The sequence below is a fragment of the Suncus etruscus genome, chromosome 13 (assembly GCF_024139225.1).
Source record: "Suncus etruscus isolate mSunEtr1 chromosome 13, mSunEtr1.pri.cur, whole genome shotgun sequence".
Classification (NCBI taxonomy): domain Eukaryota; kingdom Metazoa; phylum Chordata; class Mammalia; order Eulipotyphla; family Soricidae; genus Suncus; species Suncus etruscus.
Window position 1 is genome coordinate 51,138,164 of NC_064860.1, and position 8,803 is coordinate 51,146,966.

Consider the following 8,803-nt stretch of genomic DNA (forward strand, 5'->3'; position numbering starts at 1 on the left):
AGATATGCTACATCCTCCTTACTTAATTGTGGAAGGTTATAAGTGTCCAAGAATTTTTCCATTTCTTCTAGGTTCTCATGTTTAGTAGCATAAAGTTTCTCAAAGTAGTCTCTGATTACCCTTTGGATCTCTGCAGTATCTGTCGTGATCTCCCCCCTTTCATTTCTAATATGGATTATCAGGTTTCTCTCTCTTTTTTTGTGAGTTTTGCCAATGGTCAATCAATCTTGTTTTTTTTTCAAAGAACCAACTTCTGCTTTCATTATCTTTCGGATTGTTTTTTAGTTTTCCACTTCATTGATTTCTGCTTTCAGCTTTGTTATTTCCTGTTGTCTCTCTATTTTTTGTTCCTTTTGTTGGTCATTTTCTAATTTTTTGAGCTGTGTCATTAAGTTATTCAGGTATGCCCCTTCTTAGTTCATGATGTGTGCTTTTAGAGCTATAAATTTTCCTCTCTGGACCGCTTTTGCTGTGTCTCATAGATTCTGGCAGTTTGTGTCTTCATTATCATTTGTTTCCAGGAAAGTTTTGATTTCCTATTTTATTTCATCTCGGACCCACTGGTTGTTCAGTAGCTGGGTGTCTAATTTCCAATTGTTAAAGTTTTTCCTCTGTGTGGCTCTTTAGTTTACATCTAATTTTAGAGCCTGTGGTCAGCAAAGGTAGCCTGCAAGATTTCTATCCTCTTGATTTTATGGAGGTATGTTTATGTGTCAGCACGTAGTCTATCCTGGAGAATGACCCATGTACATTGGAGAAGAATGTGTATCCAGGTTTTTTGGGATAGAGTGTTCTATATATATCTACTATATATATATATATATATATATATATATATATATATATATATATATATATATATATATATATATATATATATATATATATATACTAGTCCTCTTTCTTCCATTACTCTTTTCAGTTCTAGTATGTTTTTGTTGGGTTTCAATCTGGTTGACCTATCAAGTGTTGATAGGGCCGTGTTGAGGTTTCTCACAATAATTGTGTTATTATTGATTTCTTCTTTCAGATCTTTTTTGTGGTTTTTGTGGTTTTTGGGTCACACCTAGCAATGCTCAGGAGTTATTCCTGGCTCCAGGCTCAGAAATCCTGGCAGGCTCGGGGGACCATATGGGACGCCGGGAATAAAACCGATGACCTCCTGCATGAAAGGCAAACGCCTTACCTCCATGCTATCTCTCAGGCCCCTTCTTTCAGATTTGTATTAGATAATTTGCTGGTCTCTCATTGCGTGCATATATGTTTAATAGTCTGATTTCTTCCTGTTGCACATATCCCTTGATTAGTACATAGTATCCATCTTTGTCCCTTACCACTTTTCTGAGTATAAAATTGGTGTCATCAGATATTTATATGGCCACCCCACCTTTTTTGAGGGTGTTGTTTTCTTGGATGATTATCCTCCAGCCTTTCATTTGGAGTCTATGTTTGTTCTGACTATTCAGATGTGTTTCTTGTAGGCAGCAGAATGTTGGATTCATCTTTTTGACCCATTTTGCCACTCTGTGTCTTTTAATTGGTGAATTTAGTCCATTGACATTGAGGGAGATGATTGTCATAAGATTTATTGTCATCTTTGTAGATAAGTTTGCTGTGTTTGTTGGTCTCTTTTGTCTTAGAGTAGACCTGTCAGTTTTTCCTTTAAGGCTGTTTTATCATCTGTGAAGTTTCTGAGCTGCTGTTTATCCATGAAGCTATGTATTCTTTCTTCAAACCTGAACATGAGTCGGGCTAGGTTAGTATTCTCGGTGAGGCATTCATTTCATTCAGTCTTGTCACAATATCCCACCACTGTCTTCTGGTCTTCAGAGTTTCTTGTGACATGTCTGCTGTAAGTCTTACATATACTCCTTTGAATGTAATTTCCCTTTTTGATATGCTGCTTTCAGTATTCTATCTCTATCTGTGGGATTTGTCATTGTAACGAAGATGTGTCTTGGGGTTTTTTTTTTGGGGGGGTCTCTTTTAGCTGGTACTCGTAGGGCATGCAGGATTTGATTGCATGAAGTCTTTAACTCTGGGAGTATCTCTTTGATGATGTCTTTGACAGTTGATTCTTCCTGGAGATCTCCTACCTGGGCCTCTAGGACTCCAATGATTCTTATGTTGTTTCTGTTTAGTTTATCAAAGACTTCTATTTTCATCAGTTCATATTCCTTGAGTACTTTTTCCATTGCCTGTTCGTTTGTCTTAAGGTTCTTTTCCAATTTCTTCTGCTGTGTTGAGTTTTTCTGCATCACATCTTCCAGTACTCCGATTCTCTCCTCTGCTGCTGATACCCTGCTTTCGAGGCCATCCAGTGAGTTTTTCAGTTGAGCTACCATGTTTTACAAATCTGCTATTTCAGTTTAGAGTTTTCTGATTTTGTTTTCTGTTCAGATCAATCTATGCTTTCTTTGAGTTCTACAAACATCTTCCATATTGCTATTTTAAGTTCCTTATCTGAGAGGCTAATCAGGTGGTTGGAATTTATTAGGTCATCTGAGCTTTCATCTTCATTTTCTGTGCATGGTGTTTGCCTGCTAGGTTTCCCCATTGTCACACTTGTAGTGTAGTTTTTCCTGCATATTGTGGTGGGGTTCATTGGTTAGAAAGAATGCACGGCCATCTCGGACTGTTTCTTCCCCTGCACACCCCCCTTGTGTGTCCCGGAAGTCAGCAAGGGGGTTGCCAGGCCGAGTCTCCACTCATGGCCAGTCCCACAGAGCCCAGGACTGAGGGTGCAGGCAGTCATGTTGGGTAGCCCCAGGACAGTGGCACAGTGAGCAGAGGGGACCCTGCAGATTCCTGCCTCCCCCACTGAGTATAACTCCCCCCCCCCCATGCATCATCATCTCTGCGTCTGTGGACGGAACCTCAAGGGCACCAGCTCCGACAGCCGTGTCCCCATCTCTGCTGGCAGCACCCTGCGGGGCCTCAGTGGCCACCTCACTGCCCAGGGGCTGCAGGGTACCTGCCCAGCACTCCGTCTGGCCTCGCTGCTGCTGGGAGCACAGTCAGCCACCCTGGTGTTGCAACATTGGGGTCCCCTGGGCGGTGCCAACCTGCTCCCTGTCAGTTTTCAGGAAGGGCGCCAGGCCTCGGACACTTCTCTCACTCAAGGTGAGTGCCACGGGGCCTGTGACAGTACAGCAGGGAGAGCCTTACACGTGGCCAACCTAGGTTCGATCCCTAACATCCGATGGAGTCCCCTGAACACTGATTCTTGAGTGTGAAGTCAGGAGTAACTAATGCCTGATCACCGCGGGGTGTGGCCAAATCCAAAAAATAAATAAATAAAATGTCAGGAACTCAGGGTGTGACACATAGCACTGCTGGGAGGGCATTTGCCTTGCATGTAGCCAACCCAGGTTCAATTCCTGGCATCTCATAGAGTCTCCTGAGCCTGCCAGGAGTGATTCCTGAGGATAGAGCCAGGAGCAACTCCTGAGTACCGCTAGTTGTGTCCCAAAAATAAAACAAAATAGGGTGAGTGGCCTGAGTGGGCTGCGAGTCCCACTGCCTGGGCAGGATCCCTGGGGTGTGACCACAGATACCTTAGGATGAGCTCCCCTCAGGATCTGAAGGGTGCTGAGCTTGGAACTGCACCCCTGGCTCACACGCAGCCTCTCCCTCCTACTCCCTTTCCAGGCCTGAAAACCTTCCGGCAGCAGGTTTGGGCAAAGCAGCCATGCTCTTCTTCTGTCTCTAGTTGACAGTTTTTTGGGGGTGCTCTCCCTAGGCCTCTGAGGAGACCTTCAGGGATTCAGAAACACAGGCAGACAGGCACAGGAGAAGTTTCCCTTGAAGTCCTCAGAGTGGTTTGTTTATTTTTTTATTTTTTGCTATTATCTGAAAGAACAATATCCCATGATGCCACCAATTTCAACATCAGCAAAGAATTTTGTGTGCATGTATATATAATCATATATATACATACCTATATGTGTGTGTCTGTATGTGTGTGTATGTGTGTGTGTGATTTGTTAAAGCACTGAGATTTACTAAGTATTTTTATGGTTGAGTTTTAGAAATGCAGTGTTCTAGCACTAATTTCGCCACTGGTTCAATTTACTTCCCACATTCCCTTCCACCTCTTCAGCCTGCTTTCTTGACAGGCAAATTTAAAGTTTTGTTATTGTAACTTGAATCTTGTGTTTCATTGATATTGTATTTTGGATATATGGTTATATCACCCCTTTATACCACCAAAGTACCCAAGAACCTTGACTCCTACCTCCTGTTATCTCCCATCTGCTGCTTCTTACTTCCACCTCTTCTCTTTTCCACATACTGCTCCTGCCCAGAAGGTAGGGTCTAGGGAGATTGAACCATCCTTCCTTTAACACCTTGCATTTCATCACCCAGTAATTATTTGAATAAATATTGTGTCAAAGTTAAAAAACAAAAGAATATTTTGCATGAAGTATGTCTGTACTTCATACTTGTGGCTTACACCTACAGATCCAACCTCTATCTTCTTTCTTCTATCACTATTTCCTAGAGCAGGGATCCTCAGTCTTTTTAAACAGGGGTACATTTGATGGTCCCTCAGACCATTGGCAGGCCAGACTATAATTTAAACAAAAAACTATGAACAGTAGTGGCCTGTGGGCCATAATTTGAGGACTCCTAACCAAAACGAGAGGAGGAGCTGAGAGACAGAAAAAAAGGAAGTGAGTCAGAAAGAGCAGTGCCCATCCCACATGTGTGCACTCTGAGCAAGAAAAGAGTCAGCTGCTAAGCAGGACAGGCAGCAGAGGTAAAAACACCCATAAAGCCAAATAAATGTCCTCAGCAGGCTGCATGTGGCCTGTCAGCCAGTTTAAGGATCCCTACCCTAGAATCTGTACAGCAGTACCTGCATCAGCCAGTCTACTGTTCTGGGAAGGCAGGTAGAAGACCATGGCCCCAGACTCAGTTCTCCCAATGGCCAATGTAGGCTTCTCTAGGGCCACACTATTTTTTTGTGTGTGTGAGGATTGTTTGGGTGATCATACCTAGCAGTGCTAAGAGGTTACTCCTGGTTCTGCACTCATAAATTATACCTGACAACCTCAGGGAATCAGATGAGATGCCTGAGAAAGAACCTGAGATGGACCGTGCAAGGAAACTGCACTACCCACTGCTCTATTGCTCCAACCCCCAAGAAGTCATTAAAAGCAAAATAAGGGCCTCAAACAAAACCATCTCTTAAGATTGTTTCTTTATCTTCAATTCCCTAAGGGACTAATAACTTACTGCATGGCAGCTTTCAAAAGTGAACCAGCCATTAAAAAGAATTGCAGAGACTCAGAGCTATAAAGAAACATGGGAATAAATTTTTCTAACTCACCCTATTTCTTAGGTAAGTAAAAAGGCATTGAAGAGATAAAAGACTTGTTCATCATCACATTAATAACCCAGCTTTTGTGACCACAATTAAATAGAGATTTCTCTTACTTCAGAGTTTTTGCACATTATTATTAGACTGGGTGCTTCACTGTTAGGTCTCAGTTCAAATACCAGATCATTGAATCAGGCCTCTCTATCTGAGACTTCCAACTGTCTAGTCTCCCTAAATTTCATTAATCTTCATCACTACTCCTGTATTTTGCCTTTACATTTATCACAAGGTATAATTAAATATTGTTTGTCAGTTGATTTTGGTTCTGATCCTTACTCCACTAGATGGTAAGCTATCAATATGAAATGCACAGAAAGCACAGACATATATTTTATGGACACTTTTATACTCAGCATCCAATGAAATAACTGGGTTATTTAAACAATCAATGCACATAAACTGGACTTAAGAAATAGTACAAGGCTTAAGGCATATATCTTGCATGCAACTCATCCCAGTTCAATCCTCAGTACACGTTCTTCCTGCCAAGGTAGGTCTTGAAATCTTAATCTTCCATCCTCAGAACTTGCAATGAATCTTTGGCCCACTTGTCCAAACTCCTTGGGATAATTTCCAAACACACACACACACACACACACACACACAAATTAAAGAATATACATGTGGCAATCAATGCTGAATGTACTTTATGACACTTTAGCATATGTGATGCAATTTTCCAAATACTCTGATTAAATAAGAGTGAAGTTATAGTAAAATTTGAATTTTTAATTTGCATTTATATAAAATGATCTTTTTAAGAAACTATCTTCCCTCTCTATTTTTCTCTTTGTTTATTTGTTTTGGCCCACACCCAGCTGTGCTCAGATATTACTTTTGGCACTCTGCTTAAAAATTATTATGGCAGTGGGGCCAGAGCAATAGCGCAGTGGTAGGGCATTTGCCTTTCACATGGCTGTTCCAGGACAGACCTCGGTTTGATCTCAGGCATCCCATATGGTTCCCCAAGCCAGGAGCGATTTCTGAGCACATAGCCAGGAGTAACCCCCTGAACATCACCAGGTCTGTGTCCCCCCCCCCCCGCCCACCCAAAAAAAACAAAAGTAATTGTTCTTAGTAGGTTTGGGGATTATATGAGATGCTAGGGATTAAATTCCGGTCATACACATGCAGGGCAAAGGCCCTAACAACTGTGATATTGCTCCAGCCACTCTACTTCATATTTTACTTCCTTTAATTCAAAATAGGAAAAGATTACCCATAACCCAGGCATAATTTAAATAAATTTAGCATTTTTACTGAAACAATGCTTAGAGGATATCACCAGAATATAGTGTTTCACATAAGATTATTATAAAAAAGATATTTTACCCAATGTCACAGAAGCCAGCATTTCCAAGATTTAACTTCAATAGGAACCTCAAGCCACCTCAAAGGTTAAACAAATTATAATTACACTAATATCACTAATTTTGAAATATTTACCGATGATATTTTTTATATTTTATTTAAACACCTTGAATACATACATGATTGTGTTTGGGTTTCAGTCATGTAAAGAACACCACCCATCACCAGTGCAATGTTCCCATCACTAATGTCCCAAATCTTCCTCCTCCCCACCTGACCCCCACCTGTACTCTAAACAGGATCTCCATTTCCCTCATACATTCTCATTATTAGGACAGTTCAAAATGTAGTTATTTCTCTAACTAAACTCATCACTCTTTGTGGTGAGCTGTAGAATCAAATAATTAGTGATGGTGCTGGATGGCGATGGATGGCGATGGATTCCTTTCTGCCACCCCAGGCCACATGGCTCTGCAACTCCATCCAGCCGGCCGGGTCCCAGGCCCAGGTGAAATCACTCACTCACACGCAGGCTTCAGGAAGAATCATCTTTATTCATGCCCTAGCCACCACAGGTGTGTGGCCTATGTCAACCTTTCAATCACAGCATTATTTTGCTAGCCCTGCATCTTATCTCCTGTTAGCCATCTTCCCTTTGGGCTCCATGCGGCCCAAAGATCCAAAAGCCGGCCAAGAGACAAAAGGGGCTGAATCCCTTTCGTCCCAGGCTTATCTAACTTTTTCCCGACCCCTCCCAGGAATGGGAGGTCTTGCAGGTAGGGTCACACCTATTATCCGGTTCCCTAGACCCCTCCCAGAAATGGGTGGGTCTTGGGGTACACCACAGTGAGCTTCCTGAGGTGAGCTGGAACTTCCAGCTCTTTTCTCTTTTGTGTCTGAAAATTATTATTGCAAGAATGTCTTTCATAAAACCCATAGATGAGTGAGACCATTCTGCGTTTTTCTCTCTCACTCTGACTTATTTCACTCAGCATAATAGATTCCGTGTACATCCATGTATAGGAAAATTTCATGACTTCATCTCTCCTGACAGCTGCATAATATTCCATTGTGTATATGTACCACAGTTTCTTTAGCCATTCGTCTGTTGAAGGGCGTCATGGTTGTTTCCAGAGTCTTGCTATGGTAAATAGAGCTGTAATGAATATAGGTGTAAGGAAGGGGTTTTTGTATTGTATTTTTGTGTTCCTAGGGTATATTCCTATAAGTGGTATGGCTGGATCATATGGGAGCTCGATTTCCAGTTTTTGGAGGAATCTCCATATCGCTTTCCATAAAAGTTGAACTAGATGGCATTCTCACCAGCAGTGGACAAGAGTTCTTTCTCTCTACATCCCCGCCAACACTGTTTATTCTCATGCTTTGTTATATGTGCCATTCTCTGTGGTGTGAGGTGGTATCATCATTGTTTTGATTTGCATCTCCGTGATGGTTAGTGATGTGGAGCACTTTTTCATGTGTCTTTTGGCCATTTGTATTTCTTCTTTGTCAAAGTGTCTGTTCATTTCTTCTCCCCATTTTTTGATGGGATTAGATGTTTTCTTCTTGTAAAGTTCTGTCAGTGCCTCGTATATTTTGGAGATTAGCCCCTTATCTGATGGGTATTGGGTGAATAGTTTCTCCCACTCAGTAGGTGGCTCTTGTATCCTGGGCACTATTTCCTTTGAGGTGCAGAAGCTTCTCAGCTTAATATATTCCCATCTGTTAATCTCTGCTTTCACTTGCTTGGAGAGTGCAGTTTCCTCCTTGAAGATGCCTGTAATGTCCTGGAGTGTTTTGCCTATGTGCTGTTCTATATATCTTATGGTTTTGGGGCTGATATCGAGGTCTTTCATCCATTTGGCTTTTACCATCGTACATGATGTAGCTGGGGGTCTAAGTTCAATTTTTTACAAGTGGCTATCCAATTGTGCCAACGCCACTTGTTGAAGAGGCTTTCCCTGCTCCAAAAATTAGGTGATTGTATGTCTGGGGAACATTTTCTGAGTATTCAAGCCTGTTCCACTGATCTGAGGGCCTGTCCTTATATTATGCTCTTTTGATAACTATTGCTTTGTAATACAGTTTAAAGTTGAGGAAAGTAAT